Source organism: Enhydra lutris, unplaced genomic scaffold (assembly GCF_002288905.1).
Source record: "Enhydra lutris kenyoni isolate GAN:26980312 unplaced genomic scaffold, ASM228890v2 scaffoldscaffold4, whole genome shotgun sequence".
Classification (NCBI taxonomy): domain Eukaryota; kingdom Metazoa; phylum Chordata; class Mammalia; order Carnivora; family Mustelidae; genus Enhydra; species Enhydra lutris.
The window spans coordinates 30,730,433-30,758,136 of record NW_019154088.1 but is presented as its reverse complement, the minus strand read 5'-3'; positions in this window follow the sequence as shown (position 1 = coordinate 30,758,136).

Genomic DNA, 27,704 nt, shown 5'->3' with positions numbered 1-27,704 from the left:
TATATCACATATTTTTATATTTCCTTCTGCTGCTTCTATGGTGACACCATTTACATATCTCCAGTGATTAGTCATGAAAATGGGCCATATGCTTGTAACACATACTATCTGGGTTTTCAATCCTGTTAGTTTAAGCTGTGGACAATTACATAAATTCCTTTCTTACTCACTGTGCTGCAAATGATGAATAACTAAACTATCTTACTAATGTAGCATCAGGTTCAAGAAAACGAGACACCTAATGATTTTGCCAGAATTTAAAAGGCAATTTTTAGCTACAGATCAATGGTTGGATCTGAAAGAATACCCATCTCAGGAGATAGCATTTCAAATATGTTATTTCTCCTTTGCCCTGATAACAACTGGCAATAACAGCAGAGAACATAACAGAATTAGGGAGAAATCCATTTCATGGAATGTGTGCATGTATGTACAAGGGGCCAAGGGATAGAGGACAGATTAAGCTACAGAAGAAAATATTCTGGTGATCATAAAATGTATATAGTGCTGTAGGCCAGCCCTGTATTTAATATGCATAGTGGTATAACTGATATCTATTATGTAATGCATAAATTAGTCTTCTGTTTAGTCTTTAATACACAAGGCTAAGTGATCAAGGAAATATCCTATCTTGATACAAAGAAATGTTCTTTGAAGTTTATTGGTTAAGTTTCTGTCCTTATGTGACATATGAGGTTTATGAAACACTTCTCCTTATTAAAGAAAAATATTATGCCACAAGCCTTCAATTAAACAACCATCTCAGGAAAAAGGAAGATAAAGAGAAATACAGTTAATTAATCATGCCAACCATTCTTCTCTGAAGATATTAGCCAGGACTTCAGGAATTAATTAGAGTAATATTAATACAACAGAACTATTAAACTATATCCACGGCTTTTACATCTGATAAAACATTCCTAGTAAAGATAGGTTATTTTGTCCAGTTAACTGAGTAAGCAAATTCTCTCAGTGTTTCTACACTTGATCTCAGCCAAAAGGCCGAAAAGTGATTCTTCCAGGGTTTTTAGTACTGTAGACTGTGTCAGGATTCCCAGAGAACCGAGGCAGTTCTGGGGTCATTGTTTGTCTTGCCTGCCAATGTGTTCCACAACCCACTCCACAAAAGATCCCAAGGTGTGGAAACAATAAGTAATCTTCTTCGTTTCTAGTAAAAAGTTAGTTGTTCTGGGAATAAAATGTGCCATTATCCAATCTCCAAGTGGGAAAACTCAATCAAATGCAGTAAAAGTATAATGTACAAGAGGAGGCCATAAAGCTTCATGTCTAATGCTGCTGACCACCCACGGAGACAACTGCAGAATCCTCCACAATTCAGTACCTCAGTCAAGTGAATTTACTTTACTACTAAGGAGCAGAAGCTATACACTTTCCTCTAAATGTGCTGCCATAGAAAATCTGTGACCAGAAAACTCCAACATCATCACTTCAGTGACAGCATCGGCTCCCCCATATGACACCCCTTCTGTTTCAGGCCACCTTTCTAGAATGGCCTTAGCCAGAAATCAGACAGCAACTGTTTTGATCATGTAAAAGTATCAAACCAATTCACTTTCAACTAAAAAGAAAAATACTGTTGATATGACAGTCTCAAAAGTCTAGATACTGACTTTTGAGATGGTCTGAGCCATCTGGAATCTCAGTGGGGACTTACCATTCATAACAACAGAAGATCATGGAGGCACAGAAGACAAAGGGCCGAGGTCTTCTAGTGGGATGGCTAGCCCCCAATGAGATAACTTACATGGCATTTGTGGCAGATAATTCTACTGTCAGAGAGGCTTTTTTGCAAAGAAGTCCACAACTGCTTATTTTGAATTGACAGTTGTTCAAATGAATCAAAAACTTCATCTCTATAACACTTCCTTTGATTCGGACTTTTTGTTTTTCCAAGGAAGTAGAGGAAGTCCAATCCCCGTCTGCCTTATAGCTCTGCATGAAGTGGATGACTACCATGATGTCTTCTTTAAGCCTTCGATCCTCAATCCAGATGGGCAAATGCTATTGGCTGCTTCCATTGGGTTAAATATAAGGGATTTAAAAATGAGCCAGTTGCAGTACCACACAGACATATAATTAAACTTCCTTCATTAGGATGATTGTTATACTCGTATTGTAAAGTAACTTAGAAACTGACTTTGAAGGTATTTTTTTTCCTTTTCCCCACAGCAATGTAAGCTTTTTCTCAAACCAGTCTTACATGAAACACAATACTTGAATCAGACTGAGCAGAGTGGCTCTGCCTGAAGTGAAATGGGGGACCAGAGCCTCATCCACGTAGCCTCCCTCTCTACCCTTTGGAGGCTCTAGAAACAGCCTCAGGGAGCCTCTGGGCCCTGAGCAACACAGCATAAACACCAGTGCTCGTGCAGAGAAGCTTTCTTGAAAAGGAGACTGTGCACAGAAAGGGGAAGACTCTGAATGCTGAGCTAAGGAATTTGGACTTTTCCTAAATGAAAAAGCCATTGGAAGCTTTTAGGCTTTTAGCTTTTAGGGGAGTGATATGAGAAGATTAATGCTTTAGAAAGTTATGTGGTGGTGATACGGAGTTTCTACCATGGAATGGAAGAAGAGCTAGAAATTAATAATGAAGTTGTTGTACTAGATGACAAGATGATGAAAGCTCTTTGGAAGGGTATTTTGAAGATAGAACTAATAGAAACTGCCTGCTGGTGGACTAAAGCACAATTCCAAGGTCATGCTAAAATTCCTTGTTTATTCATTCAACTGACAAACATTTACTGAGAACCTACTGTGTTCCCGGCACACTTCAAGATGAGAGATGAACAAAAATAGTTTTGCCTTCAAGATGGTGACAGGCTATTCAGATGAGACAGAAATGTAATTAAGCAGTTAAGGAAAATATGAGTAGAAGGTATTACTGCAGAACTGTATACATGACGACACAAGAGCACAAAGGAGGGAAAGGCAGATATGCAGATCAGCTCCCTCTGCTCTCGTCCACCCTCCTTCTAGCCTGCCTCTCTGCAGAGAGGGATGGGAAAACTAAAGACTATATTTCCCCGTTTCCTTGAAGCTCAATATTCCCACATGTATTTACCCTCTAGAAATACTTAGAATGTGGGTGTAAGTACCCCAAGAGGGAGGCCACCTGTTACTGCTGCCACTCTTTATACTGATAGGCAGTTGTAGTGGTTTTTGATTTTCCAGTGGCAGTGGTACTAGTGTCTAGTTCCCAGCTTCCTGGGTACCATGCTGACCTGGATCATGGCAGAGGCAGCTAAGAATTGTGATGGCCCCTTCCTTATTTTCTGGTGTTCTGATCACAACAGATGTACTAATCCCTTGGTGGGCCAGTTGTGCAATGTTAGCCTGGGAGTCCCTTCTGGAAGCTCAGCCTAGAGTTTGTTCCTCTAGTAATTTTAAGAGCACCTGTTCCCCTCCACTCTGCTTTTTCTTCTTTTTTTCTTTAGTTAGCTGAATAGATCATTAGCTACATGGAATTCCTAATTATGTCATAGAGATATTTAACATAGGCTGGAGGTGGTCAGAGAAGTCTTCCAGGAGAAGATAAAGCCTGGATGAATCTTAAAGGCTGAGTATAATCTGGTCTAATAGAGAACGAGGAAAAGATGTTCCAGACAAAGCCAGGAAGGTAGGGAGAAAAAGATGTGCTCAGGAATTGCATAGCATTAACAAAGGGGAATGCTACGAGGTGAAGACAGAGGGGCAGGGAGAGGTGCATTCATGAGAGCCTTGTGGCAGGCTAAGCAATTCGAGTTTTATCCATAGGAGTTAATGGAAATTGTAAACAACAAAATAATATAAGCAGGTTTGTATGCTAAAAAGACATACCTGTAGAATTGTGAAGTATAGGCTGGCACAGCTAGACAGTAAGGTGAGGAGGCTGCAACTGGAGGGAACTGTAAAAATATTGGCAAGAAATATTGAATATTGAGAGATTAGCTGAGAAACAGTAGGAGTGGAGTGGTGAGGACAGATTTTAGAGGCAGGAAGTACAATCTCTAAGATTTTGTGACCATCTAAATATCAGGGTAATGTGAGCAGAAATGTGTTGTTGAGAGTGACACTCCATATTCCGGTTCTGGCAATACGTGTTGATGGTGCCATTTAAAAAGATATGGAATAATGGGGAGAGTCTGGGTGGCTCAGTCAGTTAAGTGTCTGATTCTTGATTTCGGCTCAGGTCATGATCTCAGGGTTGTGAAACTGAGCCCCAAGTCAGGCTCAGAGCTGGGCATGGAGCCTGCTTAAGATTCTCTCTCTTGGGCGCCTGGGTGGCTCAGTGGGTTAAACTTCTGCCTTCGGCTCAGGTCATGATCTTAGGGTCCTGGGATCGAGTCCCACATTGGGCTCTCTGCTCAGCGGGGAGCCTGCTTCATCCTCTCTCTCTGCCTGCCTCTCTGCCTACTTGTGATCTCTTTCTGTCAAATAAATAAATCTTTAAAAAAAGAAAAAGATTCTCTCTCTCCCTCTCCCTCTGCCCCTCCTCACTGCCCTCGCTGATGCATGCATGCTCTCTCTCCCTCCAAATAAATAAATGAATAGATAAATAAAAATTGAAAGATATGGAATAAGGAAAGGAGAATGTGTTTGGTGGGGAAGATGAAGAGTTCAATTTTGGGCATGATAAATTTAATGACCCTGAAGTACAACTAAGTAAAATTATAAATAGGCCTTGGAATAGATGAGTTTATAAGTCAGAATTCAGTTTAAGAGACCTGTCACATAAGCAGACACTGAAAACGTGGGTACAGTACAGGAGAGTGTGTAGCCTGAAAAGGAGGCAGGGCTGTTGACAGAGTCCTGGAGACAACCACCATTTATAAGAGAGGCATGGGGAAAGATGGTAAAAGATAGTGCTAGGGAGATCAGAGAATGGAAAGAAAATGGTGCCTTGAAAGGCCATGGGGGAGATCTGAAGGAAGAAGGTCCCAGGGTAGACAGTATAATGTGTGAGTACACACGCGTATGTGCACACACACATTGATATTTGCAAGGCCTAAGCAAAAGCACTTTAACGGGAGAGTTGAACAATGCATTTGGCATAGGGGTAAAAACAAGCACCAGAGCAAGGGACAACAACCGTATCAAAGGACATTTTTTTTTCAAGAAACTTTAATGTGCAAGGAAATGAGATATGGTAGCTGCTGGGAGAAGACACAAATGTGAAAGTTTTATGCGCTTTTTTAGATTGGGATGCCTTACAATAACATACAATTATTGACAGCCTGCTGTTTGCCAGGACTGTTCTAAATGTCTTACATGTAGTAATTCATACAACCAGCCTATGAGATAGGCACTGGTGTCCTCCCTATTTTACAGAAGAGGAAACCGAGTAAGAGTGGGTTTAAGTAACTTATCCAGGGCCACGGAGACTGGAAAAAGCAGCACTAGGGTCCATACTTGAGGATTCTGGGGACAGGGCTACCTGCAGAGCCCACTACGTTTGACTGCCCCCGCATCGAGAGGATGAACAGAAGCAGCAGAGAGGAGAGGTTAATATGCAGGTTAAATATGCAGAGAGTGTGGCATTCCCAAGGAGCCCAGACAAGATAGAGAACCCTTGGGTGGGAGATAAGGGTGAGGATGAGCATCGAAGAGGGGTCACAGCTGCAGGGTCTACAAGCAGCTGTTTGCGTGAGACCTCCATCTTTTTCCATCTAGTGGGAGGTAAGAACATGTATTTTGTGCGGGAGAGGACATGGTAAGGAGGGGCCTCAGTATGAGAAGGGAGGAGTTGAGGTAACTACTTGTCAGAGAAGATATGGTAGTGCTGAGGCACACCTAAAGGACTGGCTGTCCACCCTGGGTCCCTTGTTCTGGCCTCATTTTGCTGGTGTGTGACTTTACCGAACAGAACTCCATTTGGAGCAACAGAAACTGGGAGTTTCTGATGCAGAAGGGAAAGGAAAAGGAAAAGAATGACATTACAAATAAAAAAATATCAATTTATTTAACAAATATTAAATAGTCATTACTATGTGCCAGGTACTATTCTAAACATTTCTAAATGTTAACTCATGTAGGAATTATCATTAATAGTAATCGTTTCCATTTGCTGCTCTATTTATGAGCTAAATGTTTTCTTAAATCTCACGCAATCCTCACAACCTCCCTTTTCTCATTTTATAGTCAAGATTCATTCACCCAAGTGGCGGTTAGCAAGTGGTGTAGCCAGGCTTTGAACCTATGTCTGTGTCTCCAAGGCCTCTCCTTCCCACCACTATACTACATCTTCTCGGGATAGAATGAGAAAATGAATCAGCTGTTTAGACTGGATACAGAACATAACGCCAAAGCATAATTGTTTGGCTGAAAATGGAGGCACATAGGGTGGACGTCTCACTGTGTTTCAAGGACAAATAGAAAGAGTATAAATGAAAGGGTAGAAATTTTGGGTCAAAGATTGGTATTCCAGAGTTTGTGATTTCAAAGGTAGAGTGAGAGCCAGAGGTCTAAATTGAAGGTGGTAGGCTAAAGTCCTGGATGAATGCAGGGTCTGGAAATGAGAGCAAGGAGGCACCAGTATGAATCGGGTACCAGGAGGCTCAGGAGAGGAAAGGTTTTTACAAGAGGATGAAGAACCAGTGGGTGGAAGGGACTGTGGAGTGCTAGGGACGTACCTGCCAAGCTGTCTTCAAACACCTCTTTGATATCCCCACTTGTCCCTTCCACATGTAACAAAGGTAAGTGATGAATTCAACACAACTCAGATGAGCTCAGCTTTGCAGAAGGTAGCCACACAGACACAAAATTGTCCTGTACTGGCCTTAGGAAGAGTGAGAATTTGATAAAACCCCATCAAGGGTATATATGTGTTTAATAAATGTTTATTGCACTCCTATTCCATGCCAATAAATTCTACGAAAATTTTTAAAATTCTGCATTTGACAGAAAATAAACAAGTGAAACAAGGTAGATGGTTTTAAGTACTATGGAGAAAGGAGTTAGGAGAGGATGCATATTGTCTTTGGTATATGCCAGTTGGGGAAGGCCTCACTCTAAGGTGACATTTATATAGCCTTGCAGATATCTAACAGAAGAAATGCACATGCAAAGGGTCTAAGGTGGGAACATAACTTGGTGTGTTCAGTGAACACTGAGGAGGCTAGTGTGGCTGCTGCAGAATGAGTGAAGAGGGGAATAGTAGGAGAGGAGGTCAGGGTAAGAGCAGAGAATATGGGTCCTTAGAAAACACTGGAGTTTCTTTTTAGCAGAGGATTAACAAGATCTGACTCATATTTTCAAAGTCTCATTCTCTGTATGTCAAGCAGTTTGTGTATGGTAGGGATTAGGGAGGAAAAATACCATTTAAGAGGCGATTGAAATTAGCCAGGTGAGAGACAACAGAGGGTTGGACCAGGGAGCTAGCAAGGAAGGTAGTGAGAAGTACTTGGACTCCACACATATTCTGGAAGTAGAGATGACAGAATTTGTTGTTGGACTGTGTGACTGGCAGCCTTTGTCATGGCTCCCAATGATTCCTACCTTGCTGTGAGTGTGGGCTAGACCTAGTGACTCACCTCCAGTGAAAAGAATGTGGCTAAGTGATGGTATGTCAGTTGTAAGATTAGGTTACAAAATGTGACTCCTGTCTAGCTGCTCCCCTTCTCTCTCTCTCTGGCTAACTCTGGGAAAGCCAGATGGCACACTGTGATCCTCATTTTGAGAGGTCCACGTGGCATGTGTCTCCAGCTAACAGCTAACAAGTACCTGAGACCTGCCAATAGCCACATGAGTGAGCTTGAGAATGATCCTCCTAGTCAAGCCTTGAAATGACTGTAGCCTTGGCTGACACCTTGACTGTAGCCTTGTAAGAGACTGAGGCTGGTGACAGCTAAACCATGCCCAGATCCCCAACCTATAGAAACTGGAGTATGACAATTTGTTGCACAGTAATAGAGAACTAATATAAGTTGGATATGGGATATAAGAGAAGGAGTACAGATGATGACTCTAAGGGTTTTGGCCTGTGCAGCTGGCATCTGGAGTTGCCATTTACTGAAGGAGGAGGAGGTTGAGAGGGAAGGGAGGAAGCAGGCATTGTTCTGAATATTTAAGATACTTATTCAATGGAGATTATGAACATGCAGTTATATATTCAAGGCTGGAATTTAGAGATCTGGGCTGTTCCAGCCTTTAGCCCATTTTTTTCTATTGCTTTGTCTATCTTTTTCTTATTAATTATAGGAGTTATTTATATAATAGAGATACAGGCCCTTTGTTGGATATATGCATTATAAATATCTTCCACTCTATGGCTTACCTTTTCACTTTCTGAGTCCTGATTTACAGTCTAAATTTTTTTAAAAGATTTTATTTATTTATTTGACAGAGCGAGAGATCACAAGTAGGCAGAGAAGCAGGCTCCCTGCCAAGCAGAGAGCCCAATGCAGGGCTCGATCCGAGGACTCGGGGATCATGACCTGAGCTGAAGGCAGAGGCTTTAACCCACTGAGCTACCCAGGCACCCCACAATCTAAATTTTTAATAGAGCTTGATTTATCCATGTTTCTTTTTATGCTTAGCACATTTTATGTTCTGTTTAAGAAATCTTTTCCTACCCCATGGTTATGAAGATATTTAGAAGTAGAAATCTGAGGACCTTTAGTGTACAGGATAAGATCACCTATGAGTGACTGTAGTAAGAGAAAAAAGCTTGGGTGGCCCAGGGCATGTCAATGCTTAGAAAGCAAAGGGGTGAGAGGAATTGGCAGATGATAGTGAGAAAGAAGGGGTGTCTGGGTGGCTCAGTGGGTTAAAGCCTCTGCCTTCGGCTCAGGTCATGATCCTAAGGTCCTCGGATCAAGCCCCACATCAGGCTCTCTGCTCAGCGGGGAGCCTGCATCCTCCTCTCTCTCTCTCTCTCTCTGCCTACTTGTGATCTCTGTCTGTCAAATAAATAAATAAAATCTTTAAAAAAAAAAGTGAGAAAGAATAAATGGTCAGTGACGTAGGGGAAGACATAGCTGAGACACAGTGGAGTCCCAGAAGTTTCCAGGTGAGGTCATTAACGCTGCCATATACTCCTGGTAAGCAGAAAGGGCAGAGACTCAGGGAAGAGTTGGAATTGGGAGAGTGGAGGCCGCCAGATAAGCACGATTTTAATGAGTGTATGTGTGTATGTTGGGGAAGGACAGCTATAAAGTCTGACTGAAGCAGAATGGAAAAAGAAGAAGTGAAGACAAATAGAGACCAGTCTTCTGAGGAACTTTGCTGCAGAAGAGAAAAGTAGGATGGTAGCTGAAAGGAAATGTACAATCACAGAAGGGATTTTTTTTTTTCCATGAAAGATATTATGGCATATGTAACATTGAAATAGGTGACCAGCTGGTGAGGAAAAAAACCAACTGAGGAAATAAATTGAGGAGGAGGACAGAGGTGGTTTTAGTGCTGGAACCATGTTCCTGAGTTGGTGAGAAGAGACGGGGTCTGGGGCACCAATGGACAGGACACTCATGGATGCAGCAGGCTGGTCAGTGTGGTTGTGGAAGTAGCTGGAAGGCCTTCTCTGGCTGCTTTGGTTTTCTCCGTGAAGTAAGAATCAAGGTTATCAGTCAAAAGAGGAACAGGGAGAAGTCTGCGACTGTAAAGGAATATAACAGAATTGTTGAGTCCAGACTGTGAGCCAGGCCACCTGGGTTCACATCCCAGCTCTCCCATCTAACAACGACTATGTACCTTGGGCAAGTTCCTTAACCTCTCTGTTTCCTCAGTCTCCACGTCTATGAAATGCAGATAACAGTATCTACCTCATAGAGTTGTTATGATGATTAAATGAATTAACACACGTAAAGCAAAGTTTTACTTATATTATAGACAATATTGAGTTTCTGGACCTATTAAGGAATTAACATGGACCATATGAAGTCAGCAAAGTGGAACCACAGGCATTTCCCTGAGATCTGTCTGCCTGTGGGTCAGAAGAAAGAGAGGTTTCAGACAACCTGGTGGGAATGCTCCATTTCTCAGCTCTAGCAGTCCGTTACAATCTTCTAGGGAGATTAACAAAATTATCTATTTTTGGGCCCACCTTCATAGATTCCAATTTGCTGATCTAGGATGGAGCCTATGCTGGTATTTATGAAAAGCTCCATCTGTGAATGTAAGGTGTAGCTAGGGTTGGGAAGTGCTGGTCTCTTAGCTATATACTTGCTGTGGAGATGGGTGATGGGCAAGTGGAGTTATGTCTAATAAACATCCTATTCATCTAATAAATGACGCCCCACCCATCTACAAGGCAACATGCTAGATTTATTCTGGTTCTCTAAATGGTTTCTCCATAAGAGGACGGTGCAGTGATCACACAATCAGAGTTTGTAGTCCAAGTGGTGGTCACCTCACCAAAAATGACTAAAGTGACTTTGTTGTCATATGCAGTGGTGTGACTCTCTCAGGGCACAGACAACACTGTTTCTGGGCTTTGAAACACAAGGCGCTAGCTACAGACCAAGGGAAGTCACTAAGGAGATGCCATCTTCTCAGGCTCATCTGTGGGCACAGCTTCTCAGATTTTTCCCTGAAGATACTTCCAGCTGAAAAAAGTGAGCAGCCAGATCTGCCTACCACATTTCAGAAGTGTGGTGAGAGGGAGAGTAGAGAAGGCTGGTTTAGCTCTCATACCTATGATTTTGATAGAAACACTGGACATAATTTCTCACAGTCTACAGACATGGTTCCTAGTATATAGCCCATTGCCTATATCAAAACCCACTGCTAAATTATAATATCTCTGAAATGCTGATAACAATTATATCTACCTCATAAGGTTATTGGAGGTAGGGTCTGAAATCTATATTCTAATAGGCTTTCTGGAAAAATACTATGCATGACAAAGCAAAGGAATCTAGAGAGTTTTACTTTCCATGAAGAAAACACCTGAACAAGTCAAATAGTAAGGGAGACCTTACAATCTACCGGCTCCTTTTCCACCCCCCAGAGACAATACCTTAAACTCTTAATATTCTTATTTTTATTATTTTGGAGGTTATCCCCACTGGGTAACTTATTAGATAAAATTAAGAAGTATTTCTATTTCTTAAACTAACAAATAAAGTAATTTTTATTGACTCCCTGATATGAAAGAGAAGGATTTTGTTCATACTACCCTATTCCTTTCTCCTCAATGCTATAATTGCTTTTTTAAAAATTTTTCTATTAATGGCCACTGTAACAATAATATTCAACCTCTATTTCTTTTTACATAAAAATTGACATCCATCCTGTCTTGACTCCCCACCCCTCCTACTCCTTTCCTTATATCAGATATATTTAGACTTTTACCAGAATAGATTCTTCAACAGATAGACCTTCCATACATGTATCTGCTTCCCTCTGCCCCTGCTGCCATTTTTGGTCTCACCCCTCATATCTGTCTTCCATAAATCTGTTGCCTCTCAACCCAAAGTTTTCTCCACTGGGCAGATGGCTCCCTCATCCCCTGCCACTGATACTAGGCCTTCACCCTTCCCTGCCTTCTCATCAGGCAATTGACTCTCAACCACTTTCCACCTTCCAGAAATGTGTTGAAGCCTCTTATTCTTCTGTGAACCTCAGTTCCATTCTCTCCCATGGTCTGGGTTTATTCCTTCTGGTACTTCTATATTTTCCTTTTGGTTGATCTGGGGAGTAATAGAAGGCAAATGTGTGCACCTAGTCCACCTCCATGAAACAGATGTCCTAGAACTCACTTTATAGAACAATGGACTGTATGCTCATGGTCATTGTGCATCTCAGTTCCTATTCCCTCTTAATTATGTTTGTTCTGCTTTTTCTTATTTGAAGACTATTCTTGAGAGAATGTGTGTCAAGCAATTTTTCTTTCCTTTTTCATCGGTTTATAACATGCTATTTTTCTTGTATTACACTCTTTTAAAATCTACCTTATTGCCATTGAAAGCATTTCTTCATAGCCCTCAGCTTGTTCCATCTATAATTCCTGGATGTTTATCCCACTCCTGGGTATTTAGCTTTCGCCATACTTCAACCTCTCCTTTCATTTTGAATCTAACTTTTAAAAAAACAAAGTAAAACCTCCTTTTCAAAAGTAAGTAAAAATACAAGAGTGAATATCTCATTTCCAAAGACAGCAACTCTGCTGCTCTATAAGTCAGTGCTTAAGGGAGTCAGGTTTTAAACCATTAGTCCTCTGTGGTGTGAATGTATCTAGCTCCCCTGTTACCATGTTAGCTTTGGAATGGGGTTGACCATATTCAAATCCTGCCACTTACTTGGGTGTGTGATCTCCAGTAAGTTACCCCAGTGGGCAGAAGCTAGTGAACCATTCTCCAAATCCTTCCCCCTTTCCTCCTGGAGATTATGATCCAGGCTCTATCTCTTAGTCTCCTTTCCAGTTAAGAGTAACCATGACATTGAGTTCTGGTCACTGGAACACGGGTGGAAATTCTGGCCCACAAAAAACGCAGAGTCCTCCATTATCTCAATCACCCTGGCTGCTGGCCTGATTCGAAAGTCCAGGGCAACCCTGGAAGACAACAGGGCCTCCCTCTGTGCCTGGAGGAGAAATTCCACCCCACCCTCCACTGGTGCTGCCAATGGGATGTTACATGATTAAGAAATAACCTTGTGTGATTAAGCAACCAGCTTCCCTTTTGTTAATCCAATGAGATTTCAGGTTTATGTTACAGCAGTTTGCTTTACCCTAAATATATACCTGTACTTAAGTTACGTTATACTTAACTTCTTAACTTCTCTAAACTTCACTTGCCTCTTCAGGATCATTCTAGCACCTACCTTCCATTGTGCTGTTAAGAGGATTAGAAGAGAAGCAATGAATGCAAACTACACTAATGCACAGTGCCTGGCAAAAAGCAAGTACACAAAAAAAGATTCATTCCTATTATTCTGTGAAGGCTGTTATTAATTACTGCTATTATGTCTGATGTAATAGAAGGCTCTCTCACACACATTAAAATGCCCATTCCTTGCTACCTGAAATTCCACCACTCCTTTCTGTAAATGTGTCCTCTCTTTTAAAAAGTAACTTTGCCACCTTTAATTATAAAATAAACATGTTTATATATTTAATGCAAAAACAGTATAAATAATATAGAACTTCTAAAGAACAACTATTGATCATCTAGAATCCTGTCATCCAGAGATAATCACCACTACCATTTTGCATATGCCTTCCCAATTCTTCATCTATTAATACAGGTATGCACACATGTAATACACATACATATTTATAATCCAAATAGGGATAATACTAAACACATAGTTGCTTTTTCCACCTAACATTTTATCTTGTACAATCCCTTATGTGTTCAAATAGCCTGAAAAGATGATGTCCCTTTGATGGATACTTTTTTTTTTTTTAAAGATTTCATTTATTTATTTATTTGACAAAGAGAGACAGTGAGAGAGGGAACACAAGCCAGGGGAGAGGAAGAGAGAGAAGCAGGCTTCCTGCTGAGCAAGGAGCCCATTGCGAACTTGATCCCAGGACCCTGGGATTATGACCTGAGCCAAAGGCAGATGCTCAACCAACTGAGCTACCTCACGGGTGCTTATTGGTGTATAAAAAGTTGTTTAACTATTGTATGGGTCTATCACACTTTATTTTTCCATTCCTTTCATGTAGCATATCTCTGTTGCCTCTATCAGAATAACCTATGTGGAATAAACCCCCTTGTATATAAAATCTTTGCCTCTGATTAATTATTTGCCATTTCTGCTTTTATTTTCCTTTATTTGGACCTTTAGAAATAATATTTGACCCCCCAAAATGATAGAATAACTGATACTTATTTCATTGTGATTTATGTTTTATCTTTCCTACTTTTTTCCCTGTGGTTTTTAAAAGCAAAAATTCCCTGGAAAAGGCTGCAGATCTTTCCCTGAAGGTCTCATACTAATAGTTTATCAGATTGTTTTATTTGCAGAAAGGACAGAGGAGCTGTATCTAAACTGTGAAAGTTCTAGGTAGAAAGAGTTGTGAGAGATAGGAAGTGAAAGATTCAAGATAAAATCTCTGCCTATCTCACAATTTACATGTGAAGGGACATCTCCTCTTCTGTCATTCCAACCTTCAGTGAGTGAGCTACCATAGTTTCTCCTTTGTGCTCAGCTAGATGCAAAAAGAACTTGAAGCATTAACAAGCAAGGATCTTGCTTAATTGAGTTTTTGCTGAGTATATAGATAACATTAACAATAAGAGTAAACAATACCATCAATGAAGCATAATCCTTGCAGGACCTCCTGTTTACAGAATGGCTTGGGCCAGGGTCTATAGATAAATTAATAATGATTCCAGCTTCCTCTGTCTCTGGCAGCTAAATCAATGCCCACTCTTCAGATCAAGGAGACGCAGTATTTCTCCACTACATGTATCTTGGCAAAATGGTTGAAAATACATAGGAAGATAGTTTGCATCCTTCTTGGAAGGTCTCACCGATTGCAATTTTATATTCCCACAGCTGGAATGAACCACATGAGTCCACAACTGGTTTGGCAGGTGCAGCAGAGTTGTTAACTAAGGTAAATGCTCTCCTATCTCATTTGCATTTATCTATCCTCTTGGGTGAAGGTCTAGTCACAGATATTTATTGAAATTACTACGTAGCTCTGCTTTCCCCTCAGGCTTCTATCAAAGTGTAACATTAAAATGACGGACACACATCTGCCTTTCTAACTGTCCTCACACAAAGAATGGTCATTTGCAATAATATCCTCTTGAAATAAAAAGGGCAACAGTATGAGGTACAATCAGGGTCCCATCAGGAGACAGATGGCACACTTATATTAGAATAATTCATGGAGGATTTAAGGAAAGGACTATTTATAAATAATTTATTTATATTTATTTATAAATAAATAAAGGTGTGGGCAGGGTGTAGGGAAACCAGAAGTGATAGAATGATACACCCAAGTCTAGTAAACAGTGGGGTAGTGAGCAACCCTAGGCCCGACAGGCCAGTTACCAGACCCAGAAAGAATAGAATCATTTGGAAATGTCTGTGTTAACTTACTTCTGATAGAGGGATGCAGCCGGCCCTGGGTGATCCTGTGGGGAAGGAGTCCAAGAAATAAACACCTGGACCTCACTCTCCTCAACCTCTTGATTTCCCACTGGAATTTGCATTGGTAGAACCCAACCAGAAGCCCAATTATGTAACAGCCCATACAAATCAGTCTTCCAGGGTAGTGACTGGAAGAGAAGAGGGAAGGTGAAGAATATGTGGAGACACATGAGAGATACCTGGCAAAGGGGGAAGGACTAAGAGTTTGGCTTGCATATACCATTATGAGGCACCTATTAGACATCAAGAGGTGGTGTCAGGTAGGCAGCTGCCTCTGTGACTGTGGTTCAGGCCAAGGCCTGAGCTGGAAACAGACACCTAAAAAGCACATAGATGCTTTTTAAAGCAGTAAGACTAATGGTGGTCATGAAGGGTTGTGAGGAGACACAAGGACTATGAGCAGGATCTAAGTCTCTTCGAGTGAAGAGGGTGGACAGAAAGGAAAGCTCAAGAGTGATAGAAACTGGAGGGCAGGTGAGCAAAGAGTAGCATGGAAGGCAGGGAGGGACCAAGTGCCAGAGTCACAGGCAGCCCATGAGTCAATTTGGAGGAAATGTGGGCCCTGGCTGGCATTACTAGGGACCTCTCTGTGTTGCAGTGCGGCCTAAGGGACCAGAGCCTGACTGCAGAGCATGTGGGAGAGAACGGGAGCAGGAGAGTGGAGACTGTGAGTGTGAGCAACTCTTGTGAGGAGTTTCTGCTGCAAAGAAGGGAAAGAAATGGGAGAGAGCACTCAGCAGAGGCAAGAAAAGGTCAATTATTATTATTTTTTAAATTAACATATAATGTATTATTTTCCCCAGGGGTACAGGTTTGTGATTCGTCAGTCTTACACAATTCACAGCACTCACCAGAGCACATACCCTCCCCAATGTCCATAAGCCAGACATCCTATCCCTCCCCCCTCATCCCCCAGCAACCCTGAGTTTGTTTCCTGAGATTGAGAATCTCTTACGGTTTTTCTCCCTCCCCAGTCCCATCTTGTTTCATTTTTCCCTCCTACCCCCCTATGACCCCCCCCTCAAATTCCTCATGTCAGAGAGATCATATGATAATTGTCTTTCTCTGATTGACTTACTTCGCTTAGCATAATACCCTCTAGTTCCATCCACCACATTGCAAATGGCAGGATTTCATGTTCTTTTGATGGCTGCATATCCATTCATCTGTTGATGGATGGATAAAGAAAATACAAAGGTCGATTATTTTTAAGAAAGGAGAAACAGGAAACCTGGGTGGCTCAGTCAATTAAGCGTCTGCCTTTGGCTCAGGTCATGATCTCAGGGTCCTGGGGTCAAGCCCCATATCGGGTTCCTTGATCAGCAAGGACCCTGCTTCTTCCTCTGCCCCTCCCCCTCCTCATGCTCTTTTTCTCATTCTCCCTCTCAAATAAGTAAGTCTTTAAAAAATTAAAAATTTAAAAATTAAAAAAAAAAAAAACAAAGAAGAAATAACATTAGGTTTTTATGCTGATGGGACTAACCCAGGAGAAAGAACAAAAATGATGGCAGAGGGGTGAGAGGAGCCACTGTCACCACCACAGCCACAGGGAGCACACTGGCCCCTCTGTTAGGGAGCAGTTGCCACTCAGTGCCAGCCACTAGTAGCTAGGTCCCTGGTTTCTCAAGAGAAGCCAGACACTGACCTTTTTTTCTTCTTTTTTAAAACATGAAGTCTCCTGATATTTAAATGTTTGCAACTAATTAAAAGCATTTTTTAAAATTCTCTGAAGTCCAAACCAAACTCATCTGCAGGCTGCCAGTTGATGACTTCTCCTATATGGCAAAGTTGTGTGCCTTCCATGGCGGCCTCCTGTTTGAGGGATGTCAGAAGGACAGTGGCAGTTTGAGTTCTAAAGTCTTTGAACTTGCAAGTGTCCCCACGTTGGTGCTTGAGCGGGGCGGTTAATGATACAGTCATTGTCTCCTTTGTAAAGGGCAGAGGAACTGAGGTTGCCAGAGCTGGCTGCATATCCTATACTTAAGTCCTCACAGTTAATGCTTAGGCTTCACATATGCCCTTTACCTCCTCCCATCTCCTTCTTACTAAGGAAACTTACTATTGCCTGCAGGCCAATGCAAATAAAGGTCACCAAGAGACACTTTGCAGCCAAACACTGAATGCTGGCAAGGTGGAAGGGCTGATTATTTGTAGGTTCCTGGCTAATAAAAGAAATGCCAATCAAACAGGGCCTTCCTCCTGGTCAGAAACTCAGAAAGAGCCTAAGCTGTCAGATAGCCCCAAGCAGGATAGTGCTTGGCTGTCCAAGGATATCCAGCACCTGCATGGAAAAACTGCAGAGCCTGGTGAGTTGACAGTCCCTCACTGACCCACAGAGGGCACAGGGACGGCCAGGCAGGGAGAAGGGAGAACCAACTTTGGCCATATACTGCCTCCTCCAGAAGCCACAGTGAGGAGGAAAACCACCTCAGGTGGGTTTCTGCATTTTTATACACACAGAACTGGTCTGTATAACAGGGTTAAAATCCTACACCTCTACAAGCATCAAAAACATTTCTGAGGTCATAGCACTGATTTCCCCTAGCAGTGCCTGCCTCTGCCTGGAAGTGGATTATCAGTCCTAGAAAAACTGTATCTGGGGTGATTTCCTCTTATTTAAGAAAGAATCACTAAAACTCCAGTTGGGACAGAAATAGCTTTCATCTTTGAAACATTCTGCTGTCACTGACCTTTCGATTCAGTCTGCGGAGGGCAAGTTGCAAAAATGTTCCAAGTAACCGGTCACACTGTTAAGCTTTAAGCATACCTGTTTTCCCCCTCTATCCTGCTAAAACTTGCCCAGTGAGGGCAAAGAAGGGTACATAGGGTTTGAGTAGGCTGAGGAGAAGAGACAGAAGAGAGAGAGTTCTCCATCAAAAATGTTTTAATGTCTTTATCAGGGAGGCTAAAATCTCCCTGCTCTAGGTGAAAAAGAAACTGGGGGAACATTTATCAAGGGTTCCTTGGTAGAGGAAATTCTGGGAAACTGAGAGTATGGCAAGTACAGTTTTTCAATCTCTCCAAATTCCCACATAAAAATCGAGTAAGATAGGGGAGCCTCTGTGGCTCATTCGGTTACACCCGACTCTTGATTTCAGCTCAGGTCACAATCTCAGGGTCATGGGATTTAGCTCCATGCTTGGCAGGGCATCTGCTTAAGATTCCTCCTTCTCTCTCTCTCTCTCTCTCCTCCCCTGCCCCTCCCCCATCCACTCTCAAATAAATCAATAATTTTTTTTAAAAAATGAGTAAGATAGCAAAACCAAAAACCTGTGGACAACAGTTACAACAAAGCAAGTTATCCCCATGAATCCCAAAATATAACCCTCACAAGACCTGCATGGTAGCTTGTCTGTGTAGGAAGAAGCAAGCAAGCAATGGGACTTCTCGCTTATGGACTGAGAAGAGAAAAACCACACTGTAGTGAGATATCACTGGAAAATATGGAGGGCCAATTGGAGAACAGAAGCTGAAATTGGGCGGCTGAGCTCTTGCCAAAAGCAAGTGAATGCAAAGGGCGCTCAGTAAGAGGGACTGAAGGGGCTCCCTTCTAGGATGGGACCCTGACTGCAAAGAAACTGATGGGAGTGCAATCCGGGCAGAATAGGGACACAGAGACAAAGGGAATAGAAAGTTCAGACCAAAGTGGAGGAGGAAAACAGAGCCAAGAGAGTTGAGAAAGAAAGCTGCTATGTATTTGAACACAACACTAAAATAACTAGATGGGGGCTCTGTGAAGTAAGAAATGTTTCATGAAACCCCTGCCTCATTCTAAAGTCCAGAAAACTTAATTTCACTATGAAATGTGCTACAGAATAGTATCAAAGCAGTTGCCATACAAAGTTATTATAAGGAAAAAGAAAATAAGGAACTGAACAGCATCCAACAGGCAAAGAAAGCATGCCACAACACAGAACAAAACTGTAATCTAATACTTCGCAATGAGTTCAAAGACATTAAGAAAATGATAGAAGATTTGGAAAAAAAATCAAAATTAGAAAAAATTTGGAAATGAGTTGGCAAATACAAATTAGAAATAAAAAATCACTGCAGGAATGAAGAGTAAGCATGAAGGAAAGTAACAACGAATATACACAACAGATAATACCTTAAGAGAAACTAAATGTGCAAAAGAGAAAACTCTTAATAATCAAAAAGTAATGAAGAAAGAAATTTTTTAAAAGATTTAGGAGAAACTGAGTAATGTTAAAGATAAGCAAAGGAACTTGAATGTATTGATAAGAGTCCCTGTAGAAGAAAAGCCAAAGGGAATAGAACAAATACTAAAAACTATAACTCAAGAAAAACTTTTCTAAAACTACATGTATATATAAAACTATATATATGAAACTTTTCTAAAACTATATATATGAAACTATATATATGAAACTAAATGCTGAAAAAAAAATACTATGAATATCAACCCAGAATGACCACTACCAAGCCATACTGGGAAGAGACAGGAAGGGAAAATTGCTTGGGCATGTAGAAAAAGAACAAGTGAATTATAAGGGAAGGAAAATTAAATTGCCATTAGTATTTTAAAACAGCAGTGTTTTTTCCCAGAAGGACATGTTGTAACATAGTTAAGGTACTCAAAGAAAGAATAAGCCAAGGATTTAATATCCAGTAAAACTTGTTTTCAAGTACAAAGGCAAAGACAAACTTATTAACATACACAGATGCAGGGAATACTATTCCTAAGAACCTTTCCTGAGGAATGGGCTTCAGAAAACCCTTCCTGAGGAATGGGTTTCAGACAAGATGACTAGGGCAACATTGACATAGGATACTTTGCCTGTGGGCCAAAGATGACATAAGGGTTAAGAAACTATTTGTCTAAACAATTAGATAAAATATAACTATTAATAACTGGGGGAAAGAGCAAATGCAAAATACATGCACATATGTGTATATGTCTACACACAGTTATCATTTTCAATCTCTGTCCATCTTAAGAAACAGAAGACTGATCCAGTGTGAGCATCCCTAACACCACATATGATTTTAAAATATAAATTCTCACTAATAAAACCTTATTAGAGAAATGGTAGATTCCAGGCATGACACAGAAGTATACAGGACAAGCCAGAACATCTTGTCATACCAGAAAGCAAAGAAGCTATTGATGACTACTTAGGTCATGTTAAAAGGATTCAAAAGAGTCGCCTTGAAGAGGCTTCCACTGAGCAAATATGTGATCATTTGAGCTTCAGTAATAATAAATGTAATGTATTCAAACCTATAAGTATATCAAAATCTATAAGTTTTTTTTTTAAGATTTTATTTATTGATTTGGCAGAGAGAAAGAGCACAAGCAGGGAGAGCAGCAGGGAGAGGGAGAGGCGGAAGCAGGCTTCCCATTGAGCAGAGAGCCCAATGTGGGGCTCAATCCCAGGACCTTGACTGAGATCATGACCTGAGCTGAAGGCAGATACTTAACCGACGGAGCCACCCTGGTGCCCTAAATCCATGAGTTCTTAAATAATTTTGTAAAAAAGGTATTAGTTGTTGGGTTGGCGGTTCCGGGAATGCAGGAAGAACAATAGAAATGACCACTGGGCCGCCATCTTCGAGTCCCCTCCCCCCACTTCCTTAACCCTAGACTCTCCGGCCAAAAGGGTGTACGCCCAGGTCATGTCTCCATAGGTAACCCGATACCTATGCAGGAAACAGGAGTATCAGGAGCCCTCACCCCATACCTTCCGATCACCAAATATGTATGTGAGCCCATGCCCCACCTTGGCCCGATAAAAGACCCCCTGCCAACTCCCTCCCAGTGCGACTTCCCCCACTCCCCTTTCCGGAGTGGAGGAACCTCGCCTGAGGGTGCCCACCTCCTCCCGGTGCGACTTTCCTGGCTCCCCTTCTCCCGAGCCCTGAAACTTCGCCAGAGATGCCTTTAATAAATCTTGCCTTGCACCCACCTTGCCTGGTGTTGTGTTTACCTCGTCTGCAAAACTTTACATTAGTCATCTCTGAAGTACTGGTTCCTGAGAATTAGCAAATAAAGGGAAAGAATCAAGCATTTATCCTTCTCTCCCTATATGAGCTATACCACTGATAAATCAAAAGTAAATGAAGTATCTCTTTATAAATATATTCCAACTAATAAATGGGAAAGAAACTGTAGAATAAGAATAGCCTCATTTTGCTATTCTAATGAGTTAAAAGATGTAGCTATTAAGCATCAAAGTTGTTCCTATCCTAAAAAGAGAGGCAACCTGATACCATGTGCCTCCTATGATCTTGCCAAACACTACATAGAAACTTGCCAAAGGGAGAAAAATATGAGTCTGATCCACTGTCTGCACCCAGTTGCCAGTTTTTAAGAAATAAGAGGACAGGGCAACATGTTGTACTGCACCAAGAGGCTGCAATCAGCCAAATCCAGACTTGGAGGAACTCTAAAGCCAAACGGCCTGGAGTCTTCCACATAAATTTAGAGGCAAAGAAAGTGATGGAAATGGATAAAAGAAACTTAAAGATATATCAAATTATAAAAATGAGCAAGACTAGGGGCACCTGGGTGGCTCAGTAGTTAAGCATCTGCCTTCGGCTCAGGTCATGATACCAGGGTCCTGGGCTTGAGCCCTACCTACATTGCGATCCCTGCTCAGTGGAAAGCCTGCTTCTCCCTCTCCCACTCCCCCTGCTTGTGTTCCCTCCCTCGCTGTCTCTCTGACAAATAAATAAAATCTTTTTTAAAAATGAGCAAGACTATACAGGGCTAAGAATACACATATGCAGAATAACACTATAACAATGAAGCAAAGTGATTACAATAAAAAGTCAGGATATGGTTACTTTTCTGGGGAAGTTGGAACTTCTGGGTGGGTATTCTGTCTGGGTTCTCCAGGAAACCAACAGGATATATATAGATATAAGAGGATTTTTATTACAAGAATTACCTCACTTGACTGTGGAGGCCAAGAAGTCTCATCATCTTTCATGTGCAAACTGAAGAACCAGGAAAGAATGGTATAATCTAGTCCAAGTCTGAAGGCCTAGAAATCCCTAGTCTGATTCAACTATTAATCTCTTCCAGAGGCACCCTTACAAACGTAGCCAGGAATAATGTTTTACCAGCTATGGGGACAGTCCTTAGCCCAGTCAAATTGACATGTCAAATTAGCCATCGTGGTAGCTGACAAAGTTCTATTTCTTGACTTGGCAATTTCAAGAATGTTCACTCAGAATAACTGATTGCCAATATAATTGTTTTGTACCATCTTCTGTATCTGTGTTTTATTTTATAACAATAATATTATATTGTCACAATAATAGCCCATTTGAAAGGACTCTACATTCTCCGTAGGTGGGAGAAGAGTCTGCTGTAAGGAGAAGAGATGGGATCAATTCCCCAACAGAAAATGTTGTCTAACCAGGAAGCAAGATGGCCCTTCCCAGGATGCTGATGAGCCACCAGCACTTCTTTGTTTTTCCTCACCCTGTGGGGAAGATCACTCAGCCTTCCCAACAGAACTCTCAATTAATACATTGAATCATTGTTATTTTTATGGCAGGAGATATGCAAAAAGTACTTTAACTCAGGTCAAAGAAGCTCAAATTAATTTCACAGACACCTTTTAAATGGATTGCAAGCACTGTCAAATCCTATTTCATCTAGATAGGTTCAATTCACCTGGGTGTAGTTTGCTATGGTTATCTTGTTGGGTCCCCAATGTTGGGTCCCCCAATAATGGGTCCGTGATTAAAGGAGCAAGACTGATACAAAGCGAAGGTCAAGCAAAGCTTTATTTCACGCCAAGCATTGAGAATCAAACCGACCGGCTGGGGCCATGCCTCTTACAGAGAGCTCGACCCCTCCCTGCCTCACAGACTAACTTTTATAGAGCAAAGGCCATGTGGTTGAGCCTGGCCACACACAGGTGGCCAATGAGATTGCAACACACAGAGAAAGCTGCACAGTCATGCTAGGTCACACACGGGTGCCAATTGAACTACAATTCACCCCATAGTAGACACCTGAACCAGCCTATCACCTTGGTGAGAATTGGCACCCAAAAGGCTGGGCCCACACTCCTTGGTAGCTAGGGAGACAGTATGCACTCTTTACCGATTGGATGTCTCCACCTGACCCGACTCATCCCTGCATTCGGGCGGTTATCTCTACCTGACCTGACCCACCCTTGTATTTGGGCTTTGCCACCTGGGACTGGTTTCCCGGAACTGCTCCTAAATAAGTTCCCCTGGGCCAGGGATGGGGGGTGGTGGTGGTGGTGGGAGGCAGGGTCAGTTTATGTTTTACTGCATAAACAACAAAATGGCTATTCAGCCGAGGTGGGGCCACTCTGGCTAAATAGGCCCTTACAATCTAATTCTTGATGGTTGAATGGCTTTTAAAAATTGGTAAAACAGAAACATTTTATCCAATTAAAAATTTTTTCCCATCACAATAAACTTATTAGTCACTAGAATAAATTACTAAAAGAAGTTCTGCTATCTTCTTCCCATGAGACCCTAAAAAGTCATCTATTCAGAATCCCCTAGGTGTGGGTGCATATGGATACAGGTCCAACAGATGCCCACAGGTGTCTCCTAAGAAGACTGTAATTGCCCGGGTGCGCTGGACATCATAAGAAAGTGGAAGAGCTCTGTGGTTGAAGCCACAGACATGTATCAAAAAGATTTAAATTCACATCCTGGCTTTTGTCCTGTGACACTGAGCAAATCAATTAACCTCTCCAAATATTCATTTCCTTTACTTGTAGAATGAGAGTAGTAATCACAACTATTTCATTAAGTTGTTCCGAGAATTGAACATAATGACAGATGTCAAGGGCAAGATCCCTATCACTCCACAAAAGCTCACTACGTGGGAGCTATTATTATTAACATTATCATCATCATCACCAGAGGGAGGGTCTTTTGAGAAACAAAATACTTCAGACCAGTGACTTCTCAAAGAGTAGTCCCCAAAGCAGCAGGCTGTGTATCCCCTGGGGACTTCCTAGAAATGCAAATCCCTGCAACTGCTCCCATCTCAAACCCCAGACCTACTGAATCAAAACCTCTGGTTCAGAGCCCAGTAATCTCTGTTTTAATAAGCCCTCCAGCAATTCCAGGCACGCTAAAGTTGGAAAACCATGATCTAGTGCCATCATTTGTTGAAGCTTCTTGCATACTTTCACCACCAAAAAGCTTTAATTTTTCAGGAAGGCTGCTAAATTTTTGTTTTTTTAATTGACTGAGAACAATTCACTTGAAATCTAGCCTTGCTTGTATTCTATCAGCCAGTGGCGCCAAAGGGAGAATCCAGGTCTAAAGCCCCACTAGCCTTTAAGGACACTGAAGGCAAGACTGTGACTTGTCAGCTCTGTGTTCTCCAGCATCTCACATTGTCTGACAAGTTGTAAATACTCAATAAATATTCATTGTCTGAACAATAAATGACGAGTTAGGAGAAAGGCTGGAGATGATTACAGCATTCAACCAGCAGATAAATTTCCATCTCAGGTCATCTAACTTAGGATTTTGTTTAAAAATGCTTGCTTTCTATAAAACTCAGGAGACATTAATTTGTTTGACTTAGCAACTTAAACATGTCTTGTAAAAATGTATGACTTCCAACTGAAATTGGGAAAAAAAAAAAGGATTAACAGTGATTTTAAAGCCTCAAATAACTGAATTCCCAATAAAAGTGAATTTGGGGCAGTACTCAGTTTGCTAGTGGGTTAAAGAGGCAACCAAAAGAAAACAAATGGACGGAAAGGATTTTAGTTGTCATTTTAAATGCAATTCTGAGGCTACATCCTGGAAATAAAGAGAGGGGACTTGCTTTCTCATTCTATATATGGATAAATATTATAGTAGAAGCAGAAATGATTGTTTATAGCCTGAAGCATGACAAAATCCAGATTAATCAAAGGAAGGTAAATAGACTCTACTGAATATAATTTATTAAGGCAGGGAATTGTAAAAATTTTGTTTTAGGAAGGTTTTTAATAATTCTGTATTTCAGTTAATCTGCATATCTCATTAGACACACATCTGTTAATTAAAGTTTAACATATTTAGAAAGCAGCAGTCGTGTTGTCAAGGTGAAGCACCACACCTTCATATAGAAAAATATCTTTTCCTTTAGGAATTCGTACATAATACTCACAACCACAATTTCAGGAGGCATAGGAAAATTAAATGCAGTCTGGCACTCAACCACACCTACAGACTGAATAGAAAAATATTAAAGTAATTTAAAAAAAGTGTCAAACGCAGTAATACCAGGTTCATCCATATTTGTTTCTTGTATTTGACCATCTATCAGTGTGAATAGACCTCAGTAAAAATGAACGGTTTTATCAATATTCTCAGCAAAACATATTTGGTTTCATCAGTGTAAGATCTACTGCTACCAACCTTGAAAGACTGGTCTCCTGGCCCCGGTAAGCCACCTTTCCTGGAGATTTGAGGCAGAGAATGAATGAAAAACATATATTATTTGGAACAGCTCTGTACATTAAAGAAGAAGAAAAGTGAGTGACTGACAGCAATTTCTTGGTGGTACTTGATGAAATAATGCAAAGTTAGCTTATGAATTAAGAGAGACATGGGATCTATCTATTTTTACTTTTGGTTTAGGAGTAATGGGAGACCCTCAGGCACTGAAGGAGCACCATGCATTGACTCGTTAAATAGGTTGAGGAAGATAAGGTATATCCCAAAGAGTTAAACTTACTCTCAGGGAGAATTTACTGACTCATTCATTTGTCCATTCATTCATTCATTCATCCGTTCCTCCGTAATTCTGTACTGGGTGCACCTTTAGATGTGCTTCAGTATTTAAGAAGTAGAACAACCAACCTGTCCATTTTTCTGTATGTTCTATTGATACCTTTTTTGGTGATTGTAAACTCTTCAAGGACTTCATTCTGGTAAGACATTTAGACGACTTGTCTTCACTCTCCAATCTTTCTGAAATTAATAAAAATTGTTTTTTGAATGTTCCTTTTTAAAATTTTTACAATGTTTTCTCCCTTCATTTTTCTACTAACATGATTATTTAGACCCTATACCAGCATTGTTTACAATTGTGTGATGACTAGGGGGGGAAAAAATCACAATACCTTTATTTTAAAGAGTCAGATGTCTGCTGATTTTTTTGTACAATTAAGGAAAATATAAATTCCTAATGCTGGAATTAAGGAATCTGGGAGTTGAAGGATGCAAGGATATCTAAGAAAGAACAAAGTGCTTCAACTTCCATTGGCATATGACTCTCAAAGCTCTGTCTGCATCCCAGCCTCCATTCTGAGCTTCAGGCCAGACCCAAAACTGCCTTTCTGACACTAACCCTCTGATGGTATAGAGGTCTACAAGACTTATTTCAAAGGCTCAGCATTCAAGTGCTCACGTGCACACACACACACACACAGCCCCTTGGCATTTGCCATCATGAACACAAAATAGCCTTTTAAGAGTGGGTCTTTATGTGGGAACAAGCCAGGTTCTCAGTCTAGATATAGACTCAAGAGCTGTCTCAGTACGTGTTTTCTTTCATGCCTGTTTCTAATGCCAACCAATGCTGCAAATACCAGCTGATGATTCCAGACCCTCCCAAATGCCTGCAGTACAAATTAGGACTGTCTTCACCACCTTCCCTGCCTTGATGGCAATTATATGACCTGCTCAGATGACTGATGGATAAACAAACGGAGGACTTTTTGAGGAGCCTTATTTAATAATTCTGCAGAGACTACACACTTGACCCAAACAATAAAACTAGTGGTAGGTAACTTTAGAGTTACTCCCTATAAGCTCACCAGGGTCTGGGATGAACTTCAGACAATCAACAGTTAGGCAAAGATGGCAAAAGATTACAGTACAGAGACTGACAGATTGCTGATGCTGCTGTGGGCTGGGACCTATCTTTGATGTGTGCAAGGTATTCCTGCTATAACAAGGGTCTTTTCAATTACACATAATAAATCCTCTCTTGTTTAAACAACTAGGGGATCAACATTGTTCCTTTGGTTTTAGCAAACTGTACAATGAAAAATGAACTCACATGGCCAGGAGGGAGGGAATAAGTCAGGCCTAATAAAAACACTTTAAGAGGTCATAGTGGTTATACATGTTCCACAGGTACCTGGGACTTACTATGACCAAAATCATTTATCATCTTCCTTTTAAAACTCCCTGCTCCTCTTCCTATTGCCGTGTCTCCATGACTGGTACCATCTATCCAACCACATCCAGATACCATGTTCTACCATTTCTAAATCCTATTAGGATCCACCACCCCTCGTTGTTGTCAGTGAGAGGAGTTGAAAGCAGACATTTAGTAGGTGAGGGAAGTTGAAAGATGGAATGGACTACTATGGAGGAGGCAGGTGAAATCAGAAGGCAGGTGGTCATGACCTTCAAAGAGTCCTAGGTAGGGGGTTAGAGGCACAATCACCCTGGATGAATTCTAAAGACAAAGTGTATATACTTGTTGGCCCCTTACCTGCTACCAACATTCTCATATGTGGGCAGGCCAAGATCATTCAGATGGTTCAGACAGGGAGGAAGAGCAGCAAGCTGAGGTGGTTCATGTTTAAACCCCACAGTTTTCACTGCATAGTAATAGGTAAGTTCATCTGCTGAGAGAGAGAGAGATTGGGATGTATAAAGGAGTCTCTCTAACTGTAGAG